We start from the raw sequence: 26110 nt of genomic DNA, 5'->3' as shown, positions 1-26110 counted from the left end.
AATATGACTAGGTTGAAGCACCTCCATTAGGTAGAGGGAGCTGCCAGAGAGGAACGGAGAGGGAGAGACAAAGTGAGAGTCAGAAAAGGAGAAAATGAACATTCAAAAAGAAGGGGGAAAGGTGCTTTCCTGATGCCTATAGGCAGCGTGGTTCAGCAGAGGGGTCAGTTATTGCACTACAATTTTCATTGTTCCCTGTAAGCTGAGTGCTTGGGCAGTCACCCAGGAAGCATTCAGGTGCTGCCCAGCTGATGTACCAGCTGTGAGTGCTCTGGTACATGTGTTTCTACTGGTGGTGCACATATGCACATGCCTTGGTGCCCATAATCAATTTTATTCTGCACATGGATGGAAAAAATTAGAGGGAACATTGTTTAGGAGACTTGGATTTTATTTCCAGTTCTGCCAGTTGGCCTCAGGCAAGGGACTGCCTCTCTTTATGACTTCGTCTGTTTAGACTGCAGGCTCTTTGGGCAGGGTCTGTCCCTTGCTATTTATTTATACAGTGCCTTTGTCCATAGTACCAGATCTCAACTGGAACTTGTAGGCACTACCATGGTGTATCTAAGTAACAATAATAAATACAGACATTTTTCTCAGCGTAGGCAGGTTCTCAGGATATTTTTTTTATTTGGTGTTGCATTACAAATACTTACTGTTCAATGCAGATGAACCCTGCCCCAGATAATAACACTCTGTTCCAAGTCCCAGGGCTTAGAGGAATACATTGTTCTCTGAGTGAGGTGCATTTCTTATGTGAAGTCTCTGAAATAAAAATTATCCCCAAAAATAGTGACACCCCTCAAAACTCCCTTAAGGACTCATTTAGCATACAACAAAACAGAAAGATAGCCTGCATGAAACTAAATGTCTCTCACAGGAAACTTAGGCTGGTACGTACCAATTCATGTTTGTTAACTAATGGGAACAGCTTTTGGAAATTTTTATCCAAGGAGGGAGGCAAAGAAGTTTCTTTGGCAAACATCCTATTTTACTAGTATCAATAAGCTCATAACAGGGAAATTATATTTTAATTGGCCAAAAAGTCCAAATCAATCTGAACCACAGCTTCCTGCATGGACATAGCTTTCACCAATACTATTGTAGCCACAGAGGATATAGCATAGTCCAGTGAATAGATAGGGTACAGCCCTAGATGTCAGATTAGCTGAGTTTTAATCCCAGCTCTGCCATTGCCCCGATTCTTGACTTTGGCAAGTCACAACTTTTCTGTGCCTTATTTTTCACATCTGTAAAATGGACATAATTATATTTAGCCATCTCAGAGATCCATTTGGAGCTCTACACTTGCAGAGAACTGAGGATCAGCAGCATCAAATAGCATTCTTCCTAAGATCACCACAGGGTACTTAACACTGACATTTATTTATATTATCTGTATGCGGGCAGCATCTACAAGGTGCTGCAAAGTGTTCAGACATCTACAAAAGCAGTCTCTGTCCTGAAGAGCTTCACTCAAGTATTCCATTTTTTTAAAGCAATCACAATTAAAACAGTCACAAGTAATGGCAAATGATATTTCATTTACTTTATTTCATGTACTTCCTTTGCTTTCTGCTGAGGGCTCATCACTGTACAGTGAATAGCACTGAAGCTCCCATTTGTATATATTATTAAAGTAATATTATTCTGCTTGGATGGGTAGGAGGGCTGGTTGTCATCATTTTGAGGAAACAGAATAGCTTGCTCTTTAACATGCTAACAGGTCTGTTCAGCTGAGTCTGGTGAGTTCAAAGAAGAATATTCTTCATTGTTTGCTTACTAAAGATTAACTTTCAGAAGAAATACAAATGTAAATGAGACTTTATAGCCAAGTATTGCCCATGGGCCTCTCTCAGTCATGAAAGGAGCTGATTTGGAACTGGAATAGGATAGACAGCCACCCTCAGCAATAAACCATGGAGCGAACAACCTTTGATAAACAGGCTTTAAATGTTTAGTAGATCAGAGTTGACCTTACTGCTTGAAAATGTATGGTGGTGAGTCCCATGTCCCATGAGTATCTCACAAATATTTTTAAAGACAATTCTTTTGGAAGAAGGAGCTTCTCCCTTTAAATTGGGGAGGAGTGGGGGACAGAATTACATATATTGGTAGAGGAGAGGTACAGTGCTAAACAAAGAGAGATAGGAGACATAGATTATGTGGAGTAGGGTCAATATTCTGATACTCCAATTTTGATTTTTATCCATTTAACTTCTAACCATCGAATAAAAATGTTATCTTAAATCCTAGCTCCGAAATCACATGCTGCAAAACCTGTTGTTTGAACCCACTAGCTTGGAGCCTTCAGATGTCATATATCGTTTCACCAGTTTGACAATATAATCAGCAAAGGGAATTGCTCTAGTGACAGATAAGCGATGGTGATGCATGGTTTAAAAGTGCACATTGAGAAAGTAGATAAGGATTCTTCAGATAATGGAGTGGAATAGTAGAGCCAGAACTAGAAAACTGATTTGCTCCCTTAAGACGCATTTGACCTAAAGCTTTTCTAAGGCCACCAAATTAGGCAAATGCCCTCTACTATCCAGGGAATCCCTTTCCAGTATCTGACCCCATATCAGGGTCCTTTGGTTGGGAATGTATTTTATCACACAGCCTTGAGGCTGTTTAATTCAGCTGATAGCGACAGATCTCGGCATCTGTCTCTTGTGCAATGTTCTTTAAATGGCAGTTCATCTTTGTTCTCCCTCAGAGTAAGTCTGCGTGCTGAAGACTCTTAATAATCAGCCTAAAAGATTGTATCAGTGAAGTGCCCAAGTTTCAAATGTAATCTGCTAAATTATAAATCCCGAATGAGAGTTTCATTAGGGAGGTATATAAGAAAAGAAGAGCATGAGACAGAGAGAGAGAGTGATGCCGAAATATGTGTTTATATTAGCAAAGAGGGTTTTGTTTTAAACTCCCAGAAGAAATGTTCCCAAGATGATCTAACTGCCTGGCCATGTACAGAATCTGTCACCACGAACTGAGCACTTCACTGATCATAAAGCAAAGTTATAGATGAAAACAAAATGAAAGAATATTTTCCTCAACATGTCAGCAGGCACAGAAGCAAGGGAGGGGCTTTTGCCCTATGCTGAAGCATTAACATTAGAAGGAACAGCTGTAATTTCTCTCAAGTGTGACCTGAAAGAACTCCCTTGTAAGACAAGGTCTAAGATTCCTGGATCCCACAGACAAAAGCTTCAGAGGAGTAGCTGAGTTAGTCTGTAACAGGAAAAACTTAAAAACAGCAAATAGTCTGGTAGCACATTAAAGACTAACAAAGCATGTAGATGGTATCATGAGCTTTCATGGGCACAACCCACTCCTACAGACAATGTTACTTGTACTAGGGATGTTAAATAAGAGTTAATTGAATAGTTGAGTAACCTCATAAATTCTTATCAGTTAGTCAACTATTCTATAGTCCCTGGGATCAGGGCCGGCAGCCGCTGTATCAGAGGCAGCAGTGCAGGGTATCAGGTGGGAGCTGGTCCACGAAGGGATCCCGTTTAAAAACCAGCTCCCCTTGTGGACTGGCTGCTTGTTGCCTGGTGCTGCTGCCTCTGATAAAGAAGCAGCAGTGTAGGGTGGCAGCAGCTCCTGTCTAACGTGGGTCTGAGCTCCCAGATCCAGCACAAGTCGATCCTGCTATCACCACAGATAGTCAGACGACTACCACATGAAAACATTCACATAATTCTGAACATTTTGCTGATTTTTAGCACAGGTTTATTCCACTGAAAATCTATACCTGAGGAACATGTTCATTATTTCTGATTCTTCATTGTCATGCTTCAAAATTTCTGTCTTCTGCAATGGCACAGAAATAAGGGCATGTGACTTAGAATAAAGACTAAACTTGGCAAACATTTCACAAACAACCAAAAGTCAATGGGAGTGGAGATTTTAACTAGCATGTTGGCTTTTGAAAATCTCCCCAAAGGCAATTACTATATAACTACTAAATATGTTCAGATGCCCTTTAAAATAACCCACCAAGAACACAGTCACCTCAAGTGAGTTACCATGGCATCTGAGCACCTTGTTGTAACCTTTGTAATTTCTTCCCCATCCCTCTCTACAGTTTATCATCTCCACTGAGTGTATTATGTCTAATATGAGATCTAGGTCCTTTGGAGCAGAGACCAGCTCTTTCTATATATTCTGTAAAAATTTATATTGTGCTTTGGGATACTATGAAATAACCATAACAACCACACAATAGAACTGTGCATCTGACTAGTTGTGATTCTTAAAAGAACATATGAGTCTTCTTTGCTGGCAGTGGGGTGTTGGCCCCAGTCCTCTGATGAATTTAAAATTCCCATGATTATGTTGTACCTGCCATAAAATCCTTCATGCAGTTTAAACTACAAAAGTTATTCTTCACTACTCTTGCCTGAGGCTGTTTGGCAATATTGCTGGCATAGATATTGCTGGCATAGAAAGGCTGCTGTGGTCCAACCCAGAAACATCTTCATCTCAGTAAGTAATCTTTATACAGAGCCAATAAAATGATTTGAGATCCATCCAGCTGATAAGATGCTATGGGAGTGCTCGTTAATCCATTATCCCTGTCAGCTACATGGGTATTAAAAGACATTTGATGCCTCTTCTAAATTTATTTTCTTGGCCCCTTTTTAATATTCGTTATATTTTTTAATTGCTTTATGTTGACTTTTGAAGGAATAACATACCTCTCCTTGTGTGGGTGGGTTGTCTATTTCATTTCCCTCTGGATTGCCAGCTGCCTGCCATTACACAGGGCTACCTCTTCTCCCTGGATCTGTCGCCAAGAGCTTCTTTAATTTCTGAGATTGCTTCCCTAGACATGCATATGTTAATCACTACTCTGTTAAATCATGATAATTACTTTGCTGTCTGTGACAGTGATTACTAGTGCCTGAATGAGACTGAGGCTTTCCCCATTGCCACAAGTTTCTGTGTCACTTGAAAATGTCCCTATTAATATAGAAAGAAAGAAAAAAGACGACACTGAGAGCAGCAATTCTCTCCCCTTTAGGTTAATGATAGAACGTGTGATATCAAAGGGGACGCTTTCTGGTTTGATGGGCAAGTCAGTGGCAAGATACTGTTGCTATATGAAACTCAACTGCATGCACTAGACAGGTTATAACAATTTATTTCTCTTTTGTATTGGTCTAAAGTTCTGAAAAATACAAGGAATTTCAGGGAGTTTTGTGTAATTCTGATCTTTTCACACTCTATAGAATTACATATACTGGTAGAAGAGCTGTACAGTGCTAATCAAAGAGGGATAGTAATTTACTTAAAACACATGCCTAACATTTAAGCATATGACTTCAGGGGGTCCAATCAATCATGTAGCTTAAGTATCTTGCCGAACTGGGCCGTAAGCAACTTTGTATCCAAAAGCAAGATGCCCCACTGTTGGACCTGAAAGTGAATCTGTAAGGCATGGATTATCATTCGCTGTGTTTGTCCAGCACTTAGAAGAACAGGGCTCCAAACTGGCTACATATAAAAGTTTCAGAATAAAAATAATAATCTCCCTTTACTCTTGGTGGTAGTCTGGATATTTTCTTTCAGGTTTCCAGACACTAGAGATGGGATGCAGTGGCAGAACCCTCTGGCTCAGCGATTCCAAGACCAGAAGGGACCATTAAGATGATGTAACCTAGTTTTGTGTATAACACAGGCCAGAGAACTTCCCCCCAAATAATTTCTAAAGCAGATCTTACAGGAAAACATTCAAGTTTGATTTTAAAATTGTCAGTGATAGAGAATCCACAATGACCCTTGCTAAGTTGTTCCAATGGTTAAGGACCTTCATTGTTAAAAGGCTGCTGTTTATTTCCACTCTGAGTTTGTTTAGCTTAAATTTCCATCCATTGGATCATATTATACCTTTCTCTGCTAGACTGATGAGACCATTATTTATTATGCGCAAAATGCTTCGGGTGCTTTTGCGCAAAAACTTGCCAGCTGTCTACACTGGCCACTTGAATTTGTGCAAGAGCACTGACTTTGTAATGTACAAAATCAGTGCTTCTTGCGCAAATACTTTCATGCTCCCGCTCGGGAAAAAGCCCTCTTGCGCAAGAATACTTGCACAAGAGGGGCCAGTGTAAACAGGGAAGAACTGTTTTCCGCAAAAAAGCCCCGATGGCTAAAATGGCGATCAGGGCTTTCTTGCGCAAAATCGCGTCTACACTGGCTACGGATGCTTTTGTGTAAAAGCACTTTTTGCGCAAAAGCATCCGTGCCAATCTAGATGCTCTTTTGCGGAAATACTTTTAACGGAAAAACTTTTCCGTTAAAAGTATTTCCGCAAAATCATGCCAGTCAAGACGTAGCCTATTTGTTCCCCTTGTAGGTACACCTAGACTAAGAAAGACTTGTTTGTTAAACTAAATGGATTGAGCTCTCTAAGTCTGTCGTGGTAAAGCTAGGTTTCTAATCCATCAATCATTCCCATGGCTCTTCTCTAAACCATCTCCAATTTGGTAATATCTTTCTTGCACCAGCATGGGATACTTTCTATGATCATGGTTGCTATTCATTTAGGGAGGGTCTACACAGCACCCTTACTTTGAAATAAGTGACACAATTTGTGCTATGCAAACTGTGTAGCTTATTTTGATCTTATTTCAAAACAAAGCACTATTCCAAAATGTCTCTTATCCCTCGTGCAATGAGATTTACAGGGACTCATAATAGTGAGCACATTATATTTTGATATAACGGGCTTGCTCTTAAGACGCAGGATAGTTATTTTGGGATACCAAAGGTATCCCGAAATAGCTTCGCAGTGAAGATGTAGCCTTAGAGCTGGGTGCCCTGTTTTGGTCAAGTACAACTGACCGTCATGGCCAAGGGACAGAACTTCTTTCTAGATCAGCAGTGGACAAGAGGTTGCCAGCAGGCCAGATTTGGCTCACTAAGCCATCGGATCCGGCCTGTGTCTGCCTCGCCGGAACCCTTAAGCAGAGAACAGCTCACAGTTTAAAAAGCCATTTGTTCTCCATTCCAGACCACTGGAGAGGGAGAAGGGAGACTTCTCATGCTATTCCTGTCCCCCAGCAAAATCTCTTAACTCCCATTGGCCAGTCTCTCAGTTTCTGGCCAATAGGGGCTGAGAATTTTTGCTGGGAGCTGGAGCAGTGTAGGAAGCCTTCTTCCTCTCTCCTTGTCCCGCTCTCCCTCCCTCTCATGATCGGAGCAGAGCCATGTGGAGCAGTGAGCAGCCTGCAGCAGACAGTCTGCCTCAGGTTACTGCTGGTAAGCACCACCCAGCCAGATCCTGCCTCTGGCACCCTAGCCCCTCCATTCCCCAAACCTCTGTCCCCTCTTCTACCCATAGCCCCTCAGATCTGGCACCCCAATCTCCTGCCCAGATCACAATCACAATCGCCTACCCGAGGTCACAACTGCCTCCTTCACACGAACTCCCTCCCAGACTCCATTCTCCCTCCTAAACCCCAATCCCTTACCCCAAGCTCCCTTATGCACCCAACCTCCATCCCAGACCCTGGAATTCCTCCATTAATATCCTGGAAGAGTGCAGTCCTCAACCACTTTCCAAAATCTTGGAGTGGCCCCCCGTCAAAAATTATTGCTCACCCCTGTTTGAGATGATTCACTGCAGTAGGGCATAGATGTTCAAGAAAGCAAGCAGCTCTGTATCATGGTGATTATCAGGCTTTTGAACTGCAGTTCTGGGGTGGTGAGGAGAGGCGTTCAGGGAGTTCTGTGTAATTCTGACCTTTTCATGCTCAGTAGATATAATTCTGAGTTCTGTACTTTTGACATTACTCAATGATAAATCATTGAGGCAAGCAGGTGATTTGTTGAATTAGTCATTGGCAAGCAAACCCCAGAGTCCCCCTCCTATGCCTCAGTCTCACTAGAAGGCAAAGCCTGTCACATGCAAAGCTTAGTGAACTGTGTCTGTTCCAGAGCAAAATTTTGAGCATATGCTGACATGAGTCAATATGTGAGGATTCAGGAGAGAGGTGTCTAATGACCAATTAACAACATGGATTGATTAACACTAGCTCAAGCCAAATAAATCTAATGGTCTTCAGCATAATTACTGATGAAATAGATAATGGGGAATGTGCTGCAGAGGATATTTGAAAATAGATAACAAAGAAGCAGGAAAATTGCCAGCAAGATAAAGATAGCCCACCATGAATTAGAAATGAAGGAGAAACAATATAGACATTAATTGTAGCTGTTTCAATGTGAAACAGTACCAAAGTCCACTAACGTCAGCGAAAAGATTGTCATGGATTTCAGTGGGCTTTGATTCAAGTCCCAAGTGGAGCAAATATCACAGGGGTCACCAGAGGTAACCACACTGAATTTTTCATTAATGACCTCGAAGAAGGTGTAAATGTAACAATAATTAGATTTGCTCCCACTATGATCAGAAGAAGCAAATAGACAAGCAGCTCAGAAGCAAACTGAAGAGAGATTGAAACTGTGATTTTTACCCTTTGCAAACACATAAATAGGTCTCCCCCCTGCAGCAGAGCGTGAAAAGCTTTGCTCTCAAGGCAGGACAACTTGTTCTGCAGCTCAGTGTCTGACAGGTAACATGTTTGCTTCCCTCACATCATATATTTAACACCACATGTCATTTCTTAAGGTAAACTACCTTTTTCAACTCCCTACGCTTTGGATGAAACCTCAGTTGGAAACCTCTGCAGGACACAAAGGCAGGTTTATTAAACCAAATGTAATTTATTTCAGACACTGTTTAAAGAAGCTAAGCTTCAAGGGATGGTCTGCTAGCTTTCAAGGCTCAGATATAGCAGGAAGCCAGATAAGTGGAACCCATTCAAAGCCTGTTCCTGCACTCACTGCTATGGAATATGATTCCAACTTTCTGAAAAATGTATCATTATCTTCTCTCTGAATTTGTTCCATTGAAAACCTTCTGTCCTTTTCATTCTTCCCTCACATTCCCTGCCTGAATCTGCTGCACATCATTCCAGGCCTTAATAATATTCTTTTCCTTTTGACATCAGGTTATTTATTTATTTATTTTTTTGCCAGTGGTTTGCTTATTGATCCTGTATTTTGCCTTTCGGCCCACAGCTGCAACAGAGGATGTAGCATAGTCTTGACTTTCTGATTGTTGCCTAATCCTCCAACTAGTGTGTGAAGGGTTTAGATACAGCCTGCAGGGGTGGGGAGGGAGATCTCTTGGCCCCACTCCTGAAAACTTGCATAGCTGCAGGTCAGAACATTGAATCCAAGTTGTTTATGAAGCTGTGTTTTATTACAATTCAGGAGATGTTGTTTGTGTTCTTTAGCATCTATTCCCCAAAGAGGGTTCATGGCCTTCCAGCTCACTGAGCTACTAACATAAACTTTAAAAAAAAAAAAAAAGCCTCTAGAAAACATGATCTCTCTATGACGATACAGGGATGGATGATGGACTAACTGCTGTATCTGGGCCCAGTCCTGTTTTCCATGAAGGCTGGGGAGAAGACAGAGTTCAGCATTCCTCTCTCAGCTGACCAGTACCTTGTCAAGGTCCTTCTCAAGACTCTCTGTTCCCAGCTAGTTAAAGGATGGCTGGACAGCCCTGCAGCAGAACACTGTGAATTCTCATGAGCATACCAGGGCCACTGTGATCTTAGGTTACAGTGCTCCTGCTCAGTGCTGAGCTATTCAAACTGTAACAAGTGGAGCTTTTTGGAAACCTGTAAGCAGAGGTGAAAGTAAGGGGGTGCGCCCTGATGCGCTGCTCCAGCAAGAGCCGGCCTGGGGCACACACTCTCAAAGAGCCCACTAGGGGCGCACTCTGTAAACAGCCAGCTGTGGCACAGCTTGCAGTGCGCTCTCCCAGCCCGGCTCCTGCTGCTGCAGGTTGGTGCTGGCAGACACACACAGCCAGGGGAGGCAGCGCTGCAGGAAGGTTAAAGGGGCCGGCTGGGGGCATGCTGTAGTGAATCCATTCATTGGGCAGCATATGTGCCATCCTTCGCATACGTTGCTGCCGGGGGGCCCTGGGAAGAAGCCAGGGAGTCTCTCACATTGCTGCTGATTTCCCTGCTGCAGCAGTTCCCCCACACGACAGCCCCCAGCTCCCTGGTAGTCAAGTGAGGTTACATTGCCCCAGATCCCCCCCTCACTTTCCCGCACCTCCCCTTAACACTCTCCCCGCCCCCCGCCTTGAGCACCCTTCCACACTCAACCCTCTGCCCAGAGCCCCCAACCCCTTCCCTGAGTCTCCTATACTCCCACCCCTCTACCTTAAGCCCCTCACACCCAGTTCTGAGCCTCTATACTCCCATCCCCTGCCCTGCATATATACACACACACACACACACACACACACTCTGCCCTGACTCCAGTGCCTCCCACACACACCCAGTCCTCTGCCCTAATCCTTCCCACACCCACACATCTCCAATCAGAATGAAACTGCTTATATATCAGACAATCAGAGTTATTGCTTTAATTACATCTATTTTACATTCACAATACTGTACGTTAAAAATTCTCTTCAGTTGTCAGTGTTTACTACTTGGGGGTGGGTTATGATAGGGCAGTACCTTATGAAATTAAAATTACTTTCACCCCTGCCTATAAGCGAATTCAGTTCACTTTCAGTAATAACTCCTCCCACACCCCAGCTCTGCTTGCAGCAGACAGCAGCACTATTCACTAGGACACTTCAGAGAGTTTGGTCATCAGCCTAGCCCCAGTGGACACCTTTCCCCATAACAAACCCACCACAGATTGTCATGATTACCAGCCTGCGCTTAGCTGTGTCAGGGGATATTTTATGACTAAGAAACATGGGCAAAGCTATATGGAACCTGAGGATTGTACTAGAACTCAAATGCAGTGAGATTTACAGACAGTACTGTTGATGGCTGACCAGGGGCCAGGACTGGAATAACAAGGGATCCAAAAATGGCATCTAAATCATGCTGTTTGTCACAATAGAAATGCCATAGACTAAATTTAATTAAGTAGAACTGAGGCTTAATGGGAGGACTGAGTGTGGGATATTTGCATAGCATCTGTCTGTCTAAAGCTTGGATAGCATCTGTGCCTGGCTCAAATCATTGCTGTTAGTCCCTTTGTTAAATTGGGACAAGCCTATCTCACTAGCCATTGCACTTTCTTATAGAGAAATGAAGACTCATTTAGTACATGTAAACATTATTTGTCCTAAATATTTGCAGTGTGCTTTCCCAGTAGCCAAACCTGGCCTCTGCTTCCCATTTCAGCTGACCCAAACTGCTTGCACTACATGGTGGCATCATGAAACACAGAACTGACCCTTGTGTGTAGTTTTCCGATATTATACATACACATAAATAAGTTCCTCTTGTTGAACCCTATAGGAAATGTAGGTCTGGCTTTGTGATAGGGGAGCCTGTCTCTTTAAGAAACTGTTATTTTCTTTTAAAGACTGTTTGATCTCTGGCTACGTCTAGACTACAAAGGTAAGTTGAAAGAGGCTTTTCCGAAATTTGGTGCATCTACACGGTGCCAAATTTCAGAAAACATGCTCTTTTGACACATCCCTTCTTCCTCGTAGAATGAGGTTTACAGGGATGGTGAAAGAGCATATCCGCTTTTTCGAAAATGTTTTCAAAAAAGCAGACATGTTCCTTGGAAGCGGCATTACTTTTCCGGGATATCTCCGATATCCCGGAAAAGTGCTACAGTCTAGACATAGCTTCTATGACAGGCTTCATTTGGTCTCTTTAGTAGATAGGAGCAGAGGAATTTTCATATGACATTGGGTCAGTGGTCCACTTACTCAGGTTTTCTGTGGCCAGTACAAGGTGCTTCAGGGGAAGTTTCATAAAACCCTGTAACAGACAATTATGGAATAACCTGCCCATAAAGGCAGTTTTGTCTTAACTGCTGTAAGTTAGTGATTTGTTTATGGCCTGAAACATGAAGGTTTGTATCTCTTCTCAATTTTATATACTTTCTAGTGCATCTCTGGAAGAGCTTGTTATATGTACAAAATGTGTCCTCCTGTAAACCTCTGAGCTTCAGTGATAGCTGTGTACACAACATGACAGCTATTCGAATTTACAGCAACAACTTACAGCTTCATTGGAGAGATGGCTGGGAGAAAGGAATATATACCCTTCAGGTCTTTGGCCTCCACCTCTTGGAGAATTTCAGTAACTAACCAGTAGCCCAAATATTTGTCAACTCACATGTTTGTATTGTTTTTGAATCCTATGTATATGGTCTTTTTTGTTGTGAAAAGGGCAAAGAAGCAGGGAACCCCAAATATTTGACACTAATAATTGCTACTTTTACTTTCTGCTCACCCAGGATGAATGAATTTTGCATCTCTGGTGGGAAGTATCATGTCAAGCACCACCTAATGGACGTGCAGGAGAGAACAAAGAGCAAAATTAAATATTTTATCATGATGAGGAGAGGAAGGAAGAGAGTCTAAAAAGATACACCATTTGGGAGGAGAAATAGATGGAAGAAAAAGAGCAAGGGATTTCCTTCAAAAGTTCTCCTCACTTCCTCCTCTGATTTTTTGGCACCTTTTCACAAATCACAATTAAACTATTTAGAACTTTCTAAAAGTGTTTGATAGGAGCCGTACAGGAAGCAGATGTTTCTCCCTTTTCTTACTTTTAACCTTCATATTTCCAGTAAGGGTCTTGTGCTTGTCTGAGTTATTGATCTATCCAGATGTGAAGAGGTTGTTTTTTGTTGTTTTGTTTTTCTTCAAATAAATCAGTGGTGGAGATGAAAACATTAGGATACCATCTGTTCTACAGAGACTGTAATTCCTCCAGGAAGATGGACTTTACTGCATCTCCCTGACATCATGACTATGTGCTGCTTCCTAATTACCTCTTGGTCACTGGTGCATAATGGCATGGGGCTTCTGGCACAGAAAAACCCAGCTGATACTCAGTGTTCCTGGAAATATCTGGGTTTTTTAGTTAATAACTAAACTATGTTCCTTGTTGGTCAAATTGTGCACAGAAAACAGGCTTAAGAGTAAATAGAAAGTTTGTATGTGTTATGTAAAATGAATAAAAAGATGTCACATCCCTATGTCTGTCTATGAATGTTATAAGTTACTGAAGGAAGAAAAAAAACACGTGTAGGATCATCCATTTCACTTCCCAGGGGCAAGTCCAGATTGTCCCATACAGGATTTTTCTAGCAAAATTATGGCTTATTATGGGTAATTACAAAGGAATAAATTCATACCCAGTATATACCATTAAAGAGTCAACATCTGCCACACAATTTCCCTGCCTTTTGCCCTGAACCTCCACCCATATCTTGGCTCCTGCATCCCCACCCCCTGCCCTAAGCCCCCCACAGCTCCCAACTCCCTGCCTGACTCCTACACCACCACAAACCTCCTTCCCTAACTCCTGCACACACCCAGCTCTCCCACACACCCCAACTCCCTGCCCTGAGCCCCTGAACTGCCTCTCACACTGGAATTTCTTATGGCACTGTCCTATCACAATCCCCATGAGGGAGAAGGGTCAGGGAGTTTTTGTGGGGTTTGCAATGGGACAGTACCTGTATGAAATTTAAGTTACTTTCACTCTTGTTGCTTGCACTTCCCCCTGCTTCTGTAGGTTTTCTCAGAGCTGCTGGAGAAACCCATAGATGTTCTTAGCTAGCCCCTGGAACTGAGGAGGGAAATTCAGTGATCAGCTTGGCCCCTCAGTACACCCCTTTGAGGGGACAGCACTTCCTTCAGCCACCAAGGCTTCCATCAGCGCTTTTGGATGATGGGGTGAGGAGAAAAAGCAATCTTTCTGAGTATGCCAATCGTAAACAAATCTGCTCGTCATTAGGTGCCCGCTTTGCATCCAGGCATGGAACCACAGCTCTCCTGCTGGGCTAACGTCCCCCATCGATGGTTGCTCCCGCACCATAGAACTTTCTCTGTCTGGTAAGTCAGCCTCTAGCTGGGTCACCACTTTTATTCCACCTTTACTCCACCCTGTGGGGACCCAGCTTCTCACTCACTGAAAGTCCAAAGAGGTCTTTAAACAGAAAGACGTCCTTCTGTCTTGGCTGAGGCTCTTGCTCAGCCTGGCCCCCTTGCTGGGCTTGGGAACCTTCTCTGGGTGTGTGTACATCCCCTTCTTTGGGGCCAGCAGTGCAATCTAGTCCTACCCTGACATTGGTAGCAACCTAGGCCCCTCCATGAAACAGCTGAGTCTACTCCCTTTCTTTTGCTGCAGTTTTCCCTGGGCACATCCTTCCTCTCTCCTGAAGTTCCCCTCTAGGCTTTCCTTGCCGCTCTGAATGTCCTACCTCATTCTTCTTCCAGTCCCTACCTAGAAATGCTCCAAGTTCGAGGACTCTGGAGAGCCTCTTCCTATGCAAAAAAAAAAAAAAAAAAAAAAAAAACCAAGGTGGGAACACCAAGGAGACATCTCTGTGCCACGGATTGGGTCCAGGGATAGAAGCTGTCAGCCAGGCTATGAACCAAGGATCCCATTCTCCCCCAGGAGACCCATGTGCCCTGAGGAATAAATGGCTCCTGCCTCTATGAAGGAGTGAACCCTTCCATCCCAGCCTCTTTGAGACCCAGCACCGCTTGGTTTGACAGAACGAGGTGACCTGTCCTCACTACTCCTTGAGGCGGTAGAAGGCTGTGATAGACCCTGAGGCCCAGAAGACAGCTGGGAAGGAGGCTCCTTTTCATTTCACACACTGAAACCCCCATAGAAGGGCTAAGGGGAGAAGAAAGGGAGGGAAGGGAAGCTTGGAGACTTAGGCTCCTCTCTAGTCACCTCCCATGTCAGTCTGATTCCTTTTAGGTGAGCTCCTGCCCCCTCCCTTCCATGCCCCTGACAGCTCTTCTGCCTCCAACCCCCCCACAGCTCAACTTTTCAGAGTCTCCCCTCTGCCCCCATCGCCATCCAAGAGCTCTAGCAAGGAGCAGGAGAGATTTTGCCATCAGCAGTGGCAGATATAGGGTAGGGCGAGCAGCGCGGCTGCCCCGGACCCCGTGCTGCAATAGGCCCCACGCCGAGCTGCCGCACGGGGCCCAAACAGCTGCTTGTGCCGCTTGCTCCTGTGCAGCGGCCCAGCTGAATGGCACAGAACTCAGCAGAGTGCCACGGTGGGAGGAGAAGGGTGTGACAGAGGCTCCAGGTCCCGCCCCCAGCCATGTACGTCACTGCCCCGCCCACCTTTGCTTCCCGCCGTTGGGCTCAGCTGAGTTCTGCGCCACTCAGCCAGGCTGCCGCGCGGGAGCAAGTGGCACAAACGGCTGTTTGGGCTCCACAAGTGAGAGGCAGGAGGGGGAGGAGAAGAGAAAGAGAGTGAGAGGCAGGAGTGGGAGGAGACTTAAATACAAATGAAAAATTTTAATTATTAACGCAGAATTTTGTTTAAGAATAACTTACAATATAATTAAAATAAAAATTATCCAACTAAATTAAGTTTCTATCAAATTTACCCAATTCACATTTAATATTAAAATAGCCTTCAATTTGCCCATTTGACGCCTTTTTTCTATTTTTTCTCCAAAGGGGGGCCCCGTGAAATTCTCTGGACCCCACAAAACTCTCATCCGCCCCTGGCCATCAGGGAAGTGGGGTGGGGAAGAGTGAAACTTTGCCTTAAGTCACCCTATGGACTAATGGTGAAGCTGCTGGATGGCTGCCTTAAGGAATGGGACAGATCAGATGCCCCTCCTGGCTGAACCTTCCTGTTCTCTGTAAAGCAGGCCCAGCCCTGCCAGCAGTAGGACAAGCTTCCCCACTCATGTGCCTTAGCCTGCTTGGCCAGTCGCCAACCCTGATCAGTTCTTGGGTTCCCAGGCTGCCAGCGATGGTGGCTTGGTTGACAGGGACACTTGGCTGCTATGACCTGGGTGTGGCCCTGGATATGTCTACACTACACTATCCTTCCAGAAAAAGCTACGCAAATTGCAAACCGCAATTTGCAAAGCTTTTTCTGCTTCTTTTTTCGAAAGAGGCTTTGCTGATATTTGGCCCAGTGTAGATGGGCCAAATGTCAGAAAAAAACCCTTTTTCAGAACATCCCTTCTTCCTCGTAAAACGAGGTTTACAGGGATGCCAAAAAAGCACATCTACTCTTCCTGGCAACTGAGCTCCAGCTCCAACTAAGCTATACTCCTGGCTGCCAGCTCCCTGCCCATGGTTCCAGATGGGCTCTAGCTTCCAAACAGGGCTGTTGAGCCCCGTTCCCAGTCACCAGCCACCTGCCCGGTGGTCTGGGGGCAGACATCTGTGGTCTTGCTGCACTGGTTTTTCCCCCTGAGTGCTCCAACCCCAGAACACCCACAGGTCCCCAGTGATGCCAGACTACAGAAGTTGCTGGAGCCGAGAGGTTCAACCTATAGTACTTTTCCAGTACTAAAGTTCCATATGTTAACTAATAATGTAGCACTTTGTGTTTAGCATTTTTCTATTATGTATGCATAATTTTCCCCTCAATATAAAAGTCACTAATGAATTGTCACTCTGCAAATGCATCAAACTGTTTTGACAGTATGAGGGAGAGACATACAAGAGACTAGACTGCTAAGTGACATTACACATGAGTATCTGGCACATTTCCAGAAAGGAATTGATCATTCATTTCCTAAATGAACACAAATGACTGGCTCAGGGAAGGAGGGCTAAAATGGTAAAATAATAAATATTTCATCCAGTCCAAAGCATAGACGACCCATCATCACACTGCTCATTGGTGGCTAGCATCTTCGTTTAAATTACATGGCTTGTTAGCAGAGCTATGCTGGTAGCTATATTACCTTGGGCTGAGCCTTTGTCACTTTGTAAAGCATTAGAGGTGGCTAAAAATAACAATAAAAAACTATGGATGAGAGACCAAAACCTTAAATACAGCAGGAAATGGTGTTTACTATTCTCTTCAAGTCAGCAGTGAAACAGTGTCCCAGCACATTATTAACGGGTGATGTGAAGCTGCAGGTCCTGACTACAGATTAATTGATATGAAGGCTAGAAAGGAACTTTAGGATATCTAGTCTGTCTGACTTCCTGCATAGCAAAGGTCATAGAAATTCATCCATTATTGACACCAATGACTTGAGTTTGACTGACGCATAGCTCTGGAAACGCATCCAGCCTTGCTGTGAAGATTTCAAGACATGAAGAATCTCCACTTCCCTTGGCAGTTTGTTCCAATGGTTAATCACCCTCTCCATTAATATTTGTACCTTATTTCTAATATGAGTGAGGCTGGCTTTAACTTCTAGCCATTGGCCTTATATTGCCTTTCTTCATTAGATTAAAAAACCTTTTAATAACTGGTATGTTTCTTCCCCTAAGCTAAAGGTACTAATACACAAATCATCTTCTCACTTGTTCTTTTTGTTAAGCTAATAGAACTGAACTCCTTACATCTCATAGAAAAGTATTTTTCATACCCTCAAATAATTTAAAGGTTCTCTGCCCTTTATTTCTCTAATATATCACATCCTTTTTTGGAATACCAGAATTGGTTGCAGTATTCCAGTTAATTGTTTGAATTTATTAAGCTACCTATGCACTTTCCACAAGAATTGGTATGAAAATTCCAGCCTCTGCCCAAATTCTTACATGGGCAATTTTATTCCACCTTGCTGAATGTTCCCTGTAATTTCTTCCTCTTTTAACTTGTCATGTGGTTGAATGCTGGCAAACTGTTGTGGTGTTTCCCCCCAGTGGGTGGACAGTGTCCCCTCTAATTTTTTCCATCTACATGTGGAATTAATTTTCTTATGTGCATTAAGGCATGTATAAATATGTCACGTGACGTGGGGAAGGCCTGCTTCAGTGGCCAAGGTTTCCACATGGTAGGGAGGGAGGTGCGGGGTCTGTTCTGGCAGCGGGGGGAGGGAATGGGATCTGCTGCATGGTAGTGGGGGGTATGTGCTCCAGTGGCCAGGAACAGGACATGCCACATAACTGGGGCAGGGAGCGGGGTCTGCTCCAGCGGCCAAGAACATGTGTGTGTTAATAAATGGGTGCCATGGTGACACGCATCCAAACCAGTGCACATGATCTCAATACTGGTGCACAAGCCAAAACTCACTCCACTCATGGCTGGAAAAATGTTAGCAGGAACACTGGCTGGGACTAGGGTTAGGATGGGTCTTTCTGTTCTTTGTTCAGAGATTCAGTTCATGGTAAAGATCCTCCAGAAATGAGAAACAGGTTTGAAGACAAAAATAGAGAGATTTCCAAGTCCCTGTATGTATCCTTGGCTATGTGGAGGGAATCCCATTGTTCTTGCTATGCAAAAGTACATCCCAGGATGGAGTTTGAAGTCATATGAGCAAGTCACCTTACATGCATGACTGAGTTCTTTGCAGGTGGAAGGAATGGCCCACATTGAAGATTTTCAAGAAAGTCAATTACACATAGTTGGGTGCCTCTCGTGCTTCATTGTCTGTTGAATGTTTCTTAATGGGCCAATCTGTTATGCTTATAAGAAGCACACAGGATCTTTTTGAGGGGGAAAGGCAATGCACTACCTTTATTGAAAATACAACATGAACAGCAGTATATGCATTCTCTCTCTTTCTCTCTCACACACAAACACATACATTCTGCAGATAGTGTTATAGTTACCAGTCTGTCTTAGCTTGAATCAGTCTAATGGACAGTTAAATTGAGCATGAGCGAGGAGCTAGGCTCTGTTGCTCATGATCAGACTCTGCAGGACCGAATCCAGAGAGCCATGGCAAAACTCCCAATCTTTATACTTGTAAATTGACATTTGATATCTGGATTTTGCAATGTCATGCTGCAATCATTGTTCCTTAAATGATGTTAATCTTGGGGTTTCCCCAGCATTATCTTTTGATCTTTACTATCAGGCTTCCCATAGTTATCTTTTGTTTGTCCTCTCACCTTCTGGACTGCCTGTCTCTTGCCAAGGTTCATCAATTCGTCTCCAAGTTTCTCACTTCTTCTTGACCACCTGAACATTTGTGATGGCTTCCACACTTATCCTTAACTATTCTCACATCCTTCACTCACACCAGCCAATGTTACAGAGAATTTCAGTCAGGATTACAATGGAATACATAGTTACTAAAGAAATAACAAAAAAGCTTTACACAACTTAATCTGTAATGCAGACAAGAAGCAAGACCTCATGAATAACACTGTAATAAAGCCATATCCCAAGATAAAGAAATGACCTTCCTGCTAATTATGAAGGGTGGCTGTCAAGGTGAGACAAAAGCATATAGAACTTATAAGCAAATCATTTTATGGGAGCTATTACCACCATTATATTTATATTCTTATGCCAACATTAAAATACAACATTTTGGCTACAAATCAACCTGAATAACCTTTCCCAGACTTGATGGCTAGCTATTCTGTGGGTGTTTTACCCCAGGAGATAACATTTGAAATACAGACACACACACACACACACATCCAATGCTCATATCTTCAAGTACAAAAAGGCTACATGCACACAAATAATGTAACTATAACCCATGAACTCTAAGCATTGTATAGACATCTCACTTGGCATATTTTGTAAAAGATTTGTCACAAACATATAACAGCAGCTGCAATGTTTTGCATGTTCATATTACAATGCAATAATGTCACAATTACCCCTAGTGAATGTTGGGCTTATTGTATATTCAAGCGCTCCAAAAGGCATATAAGAGAGCATGAACTTCTATTGTTATTCTGGACATCTGCAGTTGTTTATGATTCTGATTCAGGATTTTGACCTTTTGTATGCAAGTTAATATATCAAAGTGCCTTCTAGAACTTAATTCCTCTGGGTACGTCTACACTACAGCACTAATTCGAACTAACTTAGTTCGAATTAGTTAATTCGAACTAAGCTAATTTGAACTAACGTGTCTAGAACTAAAAATTAGTTCGAATTAGCATTTTGCTAATTCGAACTAGCATGTCCACATTAAGTGGACCCTGAACCGGGGTTAAGGATGGCCGGAAGCAGTGCCGGCAGGGCATCAGAGGAGGACTCAGAGCGTGGAGATGCTGTCTCAGGCTAGCCGGAGTCTGCGCTTAAAGGGACCCGACCCCCACTCCGGACAGACAGTTCTCAGGGGTGCCTCGCTTGCAAAGCAGTCCTGGCTTGGAGTGCCCGGAGTGCCCACACTGGGCACATCACACCACTCGGCCATCAGACCGGCTGCACTTGCCGCAGGCTGCCATCTGGGGAGAGGGGGCAATTGGGGGGCTGCAGGAGAGCTTCCACCCCCAGAAGCCCATAGAACCAGCCCAGTCCTCCCCATCGGGGGATCGTACCCCATTCCTCCCTCACCTCCTTCCACTTACCCTTCCCTAGCCCCTTTTCTTGATGTACAAAATAAAGGACAATTGTGTTCAAAAATGGAATCTGTCTTTATTGAACAAAACTGGGGGAGACTGGGAAAAGGAGGTGGGAGAGGGGAAGAGAGAGGCTGGGAGAGGGGAGGGCAACTACAATGATATGGGGTTGGGAACAGGTCCCATATGAAGAGAGGCTAAAGAGACTGGGACTTTTCAGCTTAGAAAAGAGGAGACGGAGGGGGGACAGGATAGAGGTCTCTAAAAGCAGGAGATGGGTGGAGAGGGTGCATACAGAAAAGTTCTTCATTAGTTCCCATAAAGAAGGACTAGAGGACACCAAAGGAAAGGAATGGGTAGCAGGCTTCAAACTAGTAACAGAAAGTTGTTCTTCACAAAGCAAAGAGTCAACCTGTGGAACTCCTTGCTGCAGGAGGCTGTGAAGGCTAGAACTAGAACAGAGTTTAAAGGGACGTGAGATCAAGTCATGGAGGTTGGGTCCATGGAGTGGTATTAGCCAGGGGATAGGAGTGGTGTCCCTGCCCAAGGTTTGTGGAAGGCTGGAGAGGGATGGCATGAGACAAATGGCTTGGTCACTGTCTTCGGTTCATCCCCTCCAAGGTCCCTAGGGTCGGCCGCTGTCGGCAGACAGGCTACTGGGCTAGATGGACCTTTGGTCTGACCCAGGACGGCCATTGTAAGCTCAGGGCTCAGGGTCAGGGGTCTCAGTGGACCCCCTTGATTTTCATGCAAACCTGCTCCTGGGTGGCCAGGCTGGCAGCTCTCCTGCCCTAGACGGCCACTTTCCTGTGCCTAGTGCGGAGATCGTGGACAAAGTCCACGATGTCCGCACTAGCCCAGGCGGGTGCCCGCCTCTTGCGGTCCCGGGCAAGCTCCCGGGAGCCGCCAGCCTGGTCCCGGGAAGAGGGGGAGGGCTGGGGGGCATCGGGTGGGTGGCTCGAGCCGTGCCAGGTGCAGGGTCTGCAGGCTGGGTGCTGGCAGGCTTGCACCTGGCATGGGCACCGTAGCCAGCCCTTGCCCCTTTAAGGGGTCCGGGGCCGGGAGGGGGGCAGAAGTGTTTCCCTGGTGTTGGCCAGAGTGGCCACCAGGGAAACCTGGGGAGGGCTAGCCTCCCACTAGTTCGAATTAAGGGGCTACACACCCCTTAATTCGAACTAGCCAGTTCGAACTAGGCTTAATCCTCGTAAAATGAGGATTACCTAGTTCGAACTAAGCGCTCCGCTAGTTCGAATTAAGTTCGAACTAGCGGAGCGCTAGTGTAGCGCCTATGAAAGTTAGTTCGAACTAACGTCCGTTAGTTCGAACTAACTCTGTAGTGTAGACATACCCTCTGAAATGCTCTCAAGAAATAATCTAATTCCAACCTATTTTTCCAGATTTGCTTTAACAGTGCATCCTGTCTTTTCTGTATCTGTATTTCAGTTGGTAAGATCTTTGAGGGAGAGACTATCTTCATTTTGTATATTGTATTACACAAAACCATCATTAACGCTTTAGTAAAGAATAATGGTAAATAATGCAGCCTCTCTGAGCAAAGGCAGCAATAGTCATTGTTCAGTATAAATGCTATTGATGTCCAAAATTTCTCCAAATCAGGCTGTAACTGTGCCGCTCAATCAATTTGCTATTTATTTAAAGAAAAGTGCCTAGAGGTAAAGTTCACTATGTTAGGCAGGATTTTGGTGTCATGGCCCCCACTCGCTAGAATAAATATCTGTCATGTTGAAACAGGCAAGAAAGAAAGAAAGAAAGAAAGAAAGAAAGAAAGAAAGAAAGAAAGAAAGAAAGAAAGAAAGAAAGAAAGAAAGAAAGAAAGAAAGAAAGAAAGAAAGAAAGAAAGAAAGAAAGAAAGACCTTTATTATAGAGAAGTCTTGTCAGTGTAAAATAAATGGAAATTGTAATTGTTTCAGTTCTGTTGTCTGCTCTCTTAGGGTACATCTAGACTTCAAGCTTCTTTTGAAAGAAGCTTTTTCAGAAGAGATCTTCTGAAAAAACTTGTTCGAAAAGAGAGCATCCACACTGCCAAAGCGCATCAAAAAAGTGATCTGCTTTTTCTAAAGATAGCGTACGCACTGAATGGACGTTATCTTGCTTTTAAGCTGTGATTACTATGGACAGAGTGGCCTTCATAGCACTTGTGCTTTTTCCTCTTTCCTCTTCTTTCGAAAGAACTCCTTCTTCCCTGTCTACTTGCGTCTTTTTCTGAAAAAGGCGTTCTTCCTCGTAGAATGAGGTTTACGTATGTCAAAAGAACACAATAGCAGTGTGGATGTAAGTGAAGTTTTTTCAGAAAAACAGCCTTTTTTTGACAAAACCTTGCAGTTTAGGCACACCCTTGGATGGAGTATCTCCATTTATATTGCTTGTGCTGTACTGAAAGATGCTGGAGTAACAAACAAAATTGCTTCTTTCTTGGATAGCTAATGAAAACAAGGTACATAGATCGGGGGCAATTTCAAGTTAAAAAAAAAGAAAATTGATTCATATTTCCTAAAAAATATATATATAAATGTCAGGTGGCTGTAGAGACAGTTATAAACATCCAGATTAAAAAAAATTCTCACAGAACGGATCCTCTTATCATGCAAATAGTCTTAGCTACAGAAGAATAAGGAAAAAGAAATAAAGGTGGAAGAATAGAACATCTATGTCTGTGAGCCTCTAAAAGACACTATGTCTAGACTACACTGATCTATCAGAAAAGGGTACGCAAATTGCTGATAGTTTTGTCAGAAGAGGCTTTTCCAAAATTTGGCCCATCTGCACGAAAAGCCTCCTCTTTTGGAAGAGCCCTTCTTCCTCATGGGAGGAGGAAGACCAAGCTTCTAAAAGAGTGAGTCTGCTCTTCTGCAAAAAGAAAAGCAGAAGAGTAGATGCCTTCCCTGGATATGGCGAAGTGTAGACATAGCCTGGGAATGAAACTTCACAGAACTGCTTTATCCCTTTCATTATTTATATCACAGCTAAAACCTTGATATCCTAGTGAGATCTGAGCCCCATTATGCTGGGCTATGCACAAAGACTCAATCTGAAACAATCCCTGCACTGAGGAGTTCACAATCTGGACACAATGGAGAAAGGAAGGATTATTCCGCCCATTTTACAGATGGGGCACACAAGAGCTCTGAATTAAGTTCTTATATGTGTCAGACTATCACCCCACAAATAAGCTGCTCTAACAGTTGATTACAATGTGCTCCATTTCCCCCTACATATTAATTGAACATGCATTATATTTAATGGGAAACACTGGCATTCTCCAGAGACCTATGCTGTACCGTCTAGCTTTCAGCATTTAATGCAACAAATGTTATTCTCATACTTCAGGGGCACAGCACAATGATGAATACAATTAATAATGACCATGAATATTTAGCAATGCACTCTGATTTCTTAGTTTTCAACTGAAGCAGGTTTATAATAAATATTCAAATTGTTTGTCTCAGGGCATTAGAATCCCCCAGACATCACTATGTTCCTCATCCATCAAACCCTGGCATGAGAAATTTACATTGTTTAGTAAGTGTTGCTTTTGTGAATATGGAAGATTATAGGTTTAATATTAGCATTTTTTGTGGCTGCAGCTGAAATGATAAGGCTCTGTGGATATTACCTATTCCCAACATTTATGTAGGGAACAAACAGGGAGGTGTAAAGCTCAGTGTCAGGCACCTTCTCTGTTAACATTGGGATTTAAAATGTATTGTTGGCCTGATTGTGATCTCACTTACATGGTGCCATTCTTCATTTTACATATGGGGAAACCGAGGCACAGAGAAGCAATGTAACTTGCCCAAGGCTACCCAGCAAGTCAGTGGCAAAACTAGGATTAGAATTCAGGGTCTTCCAATGTCAATTTAAATGGAGAGTCTCCCAACAACCCTAAATGTGTGTGGGGAGAGGAGAGACAGCTAGAATCTGAACTATGAAGAATTTAATATTTGGCCTCTGTCTAAAGACTCGGACAGACCAAAATCCCAGATCTGAATACCCATATGTTGAGGGGATGAGGAACATGAAACAAATCCAGACCAAATTTCCCTGTAATCCAGTGGTTCCCAATCTGTGGTCCATGGACCCCTGGTGGTCCGCGATGGTACTGTAAGGCATTTGCAGAAAGTTTAAAAGTAAGCATCAGGCCCACCACGGGACTGGGACTTTCCGACAGGAAATTCTCACCCAAGGCTTGCCATTTGCAACCATCCATCTTCCCACCACCAGCTGCGCTGCTGTTTATGCTCCAGCCCCATCCCCTTCCATGTCCCACAGTGGGCCCAACCCTTCTTTTTCTTTTCCTTTTCTTTTTTTTTTCTCCCCCAGCGTTCCGTGCCCGGTCAAGGGCAGTGTGCCAGGGCAGGAGCTGCCTTTGGCCATGAGAGCCGCCTCACCATATCCTCCGTGAATGGGCAGGGGATGGAAGGGACAGGAGCTGAGGAAGCAGCATGTGCCAAGGGATGTGCTGGCCACCCCTTCTTGCTGCTCCCCTTACCCAGGACTGGGAGCTGACAGGCTTCAAACCTGCAGACACTCCATGTAGATAAAAAGTCCCAGAGTGCCAGTGGTTTGCCCTGCTGGGCTGGGAAGTGACCCTGGGAAGTTCTGCGGACTCTGCTGTACTCTGCTGGGACATTTGTTTGCTTGCAGGGACAAAGCATCTCAGTTCGCTGTGAACAGTGAACAGCAGCCAATGGGAGCTGAGAAACTCCATGCCCTGCAGTCTGCTCAGCCCGCGCTGAGGCTGACAAGTTGCGACTGTCCTCTGGAGTCAGCTTATAAATGGGTCAGTCACTTTTTACCATTTTTTCTCTTTTTTGAAACAATTATGTTACGGGAATATATCATCCCGCTCTAACAGTTCAAAAGCTGTTAGGGTGGCGGAAAGGATTTAGTTGGGCTGCTATCAAAAATGGATCAGTGGATCTAACAACATTTTATTCAATAAAAATATATGGCACTTCAAAGTTGTTACATTTCAAAGTGGATGCCCTGTATTATCTCTCAATACTGCTATATTTGTTTAGATAACATGAACTACCGTACATTTCAAATGGTTATCAAGTAATGGAATGTTTGAAAACAGCTATATTGTTGGGGGGGCATAAAATTTTAAAAGATTAAAGAGGGGTCTGTATGCTCTAATAGGTTGGGAACTACTGTTCTAATCTTTTCCATCCATGTGCAGAATAAAACTTTTTACATGCACCAAGGCATGTGTGAATGTGCACCATCAGTAGAAACAAAACCTACCTGTGGACACTCTGCTGATCATCTGGACAGCATTGGAATCTCTAATGCTTGCTCTAATTTCTTCCCCTGAACCTAAAGCAACAGCATGGATATAAGCCTAATTAAAGCACCTTGCTCTGCCTCAGAAAATGTGCTTGTGACTACTGCCCCTCTGGCAATGCTTAGAGCACAATATCGGTCAGGTGAGACTGCCCCAACAAGCAATGTCTCTCTTTTAGAAAAACAGAGGCTGTCAGATGGTGTCCTTTCCTTCCTTCAGGTGCCCAAGCTGGCCTTTGTATTTCCATGAAGGCTACTGAACACTCTGCTTTTTTGCCTAAATAAAGCATCACACACACAAACATGACACCATTTTATGAAGGGAATGGAAAGAGTCTTCTGAGTGGGTGGAAACAAGGGAAGGGAGGGATCGTTATTGATGGAAGGCAATTGAAGTGGCTTGGAGGCTTTGAAGATAGGAATTTTGGAATCATATGTATATTGCTAATTGCTCCATGAGAAAGGGAAATGGGCATTTTGAAGGTGTTTCCCTACTTGCAGAGACACAGAA

The 26110-nt window shown here is 43.8% G+C and overlaps 1 protein-coding gene across 2 annotated transcripts in view; it reads left to right on the top strand.

Moving 5' to 3' along the window:
* LOC102463958 (G-protein coupled receptor 83-like) overlaps positions 1 to 12452 on the top strand; it is a 37486-nt gene extending 25034 nt beyond the window's left edge. The window contains exon 7 of one of the 2 annotated variants that reach the window (XR_001369251.3): positions 12322 to 12452. The gene's annotated coding sequence lies outside the window, so the exon portion shown is untranslated. The remainder of the gene's footprint in view (positions 1 to 12321) is intronic. The other variant, XM_006138155.4, reaches the window with a different exon arrangement.
* The last annotated feature ends 13658 nt before the right edge of the window (positions 12453 to 26110 follow it).

The sequence above is a fragment of the Pelodiscus sinensis genome, chromosome 13 (genome assembly GCF_049634645.1).
Source record: "Pelodiscus sinensis isolate JC-2024 chromosome 13, ASM4963464v1, whole genome shotgun sequence".
NCBI classification, from domain to species: domain Eukaryota; kingdom Metazoa; phylum Chordata; order Testudines; family Trionychidae; genus Pelodiscus; species Pelodiscus sinensis.
Note: the sequence above shows the minus strand (reverse complement) of the source record. Positions and strands in the feature narration are given on the sequence as shown.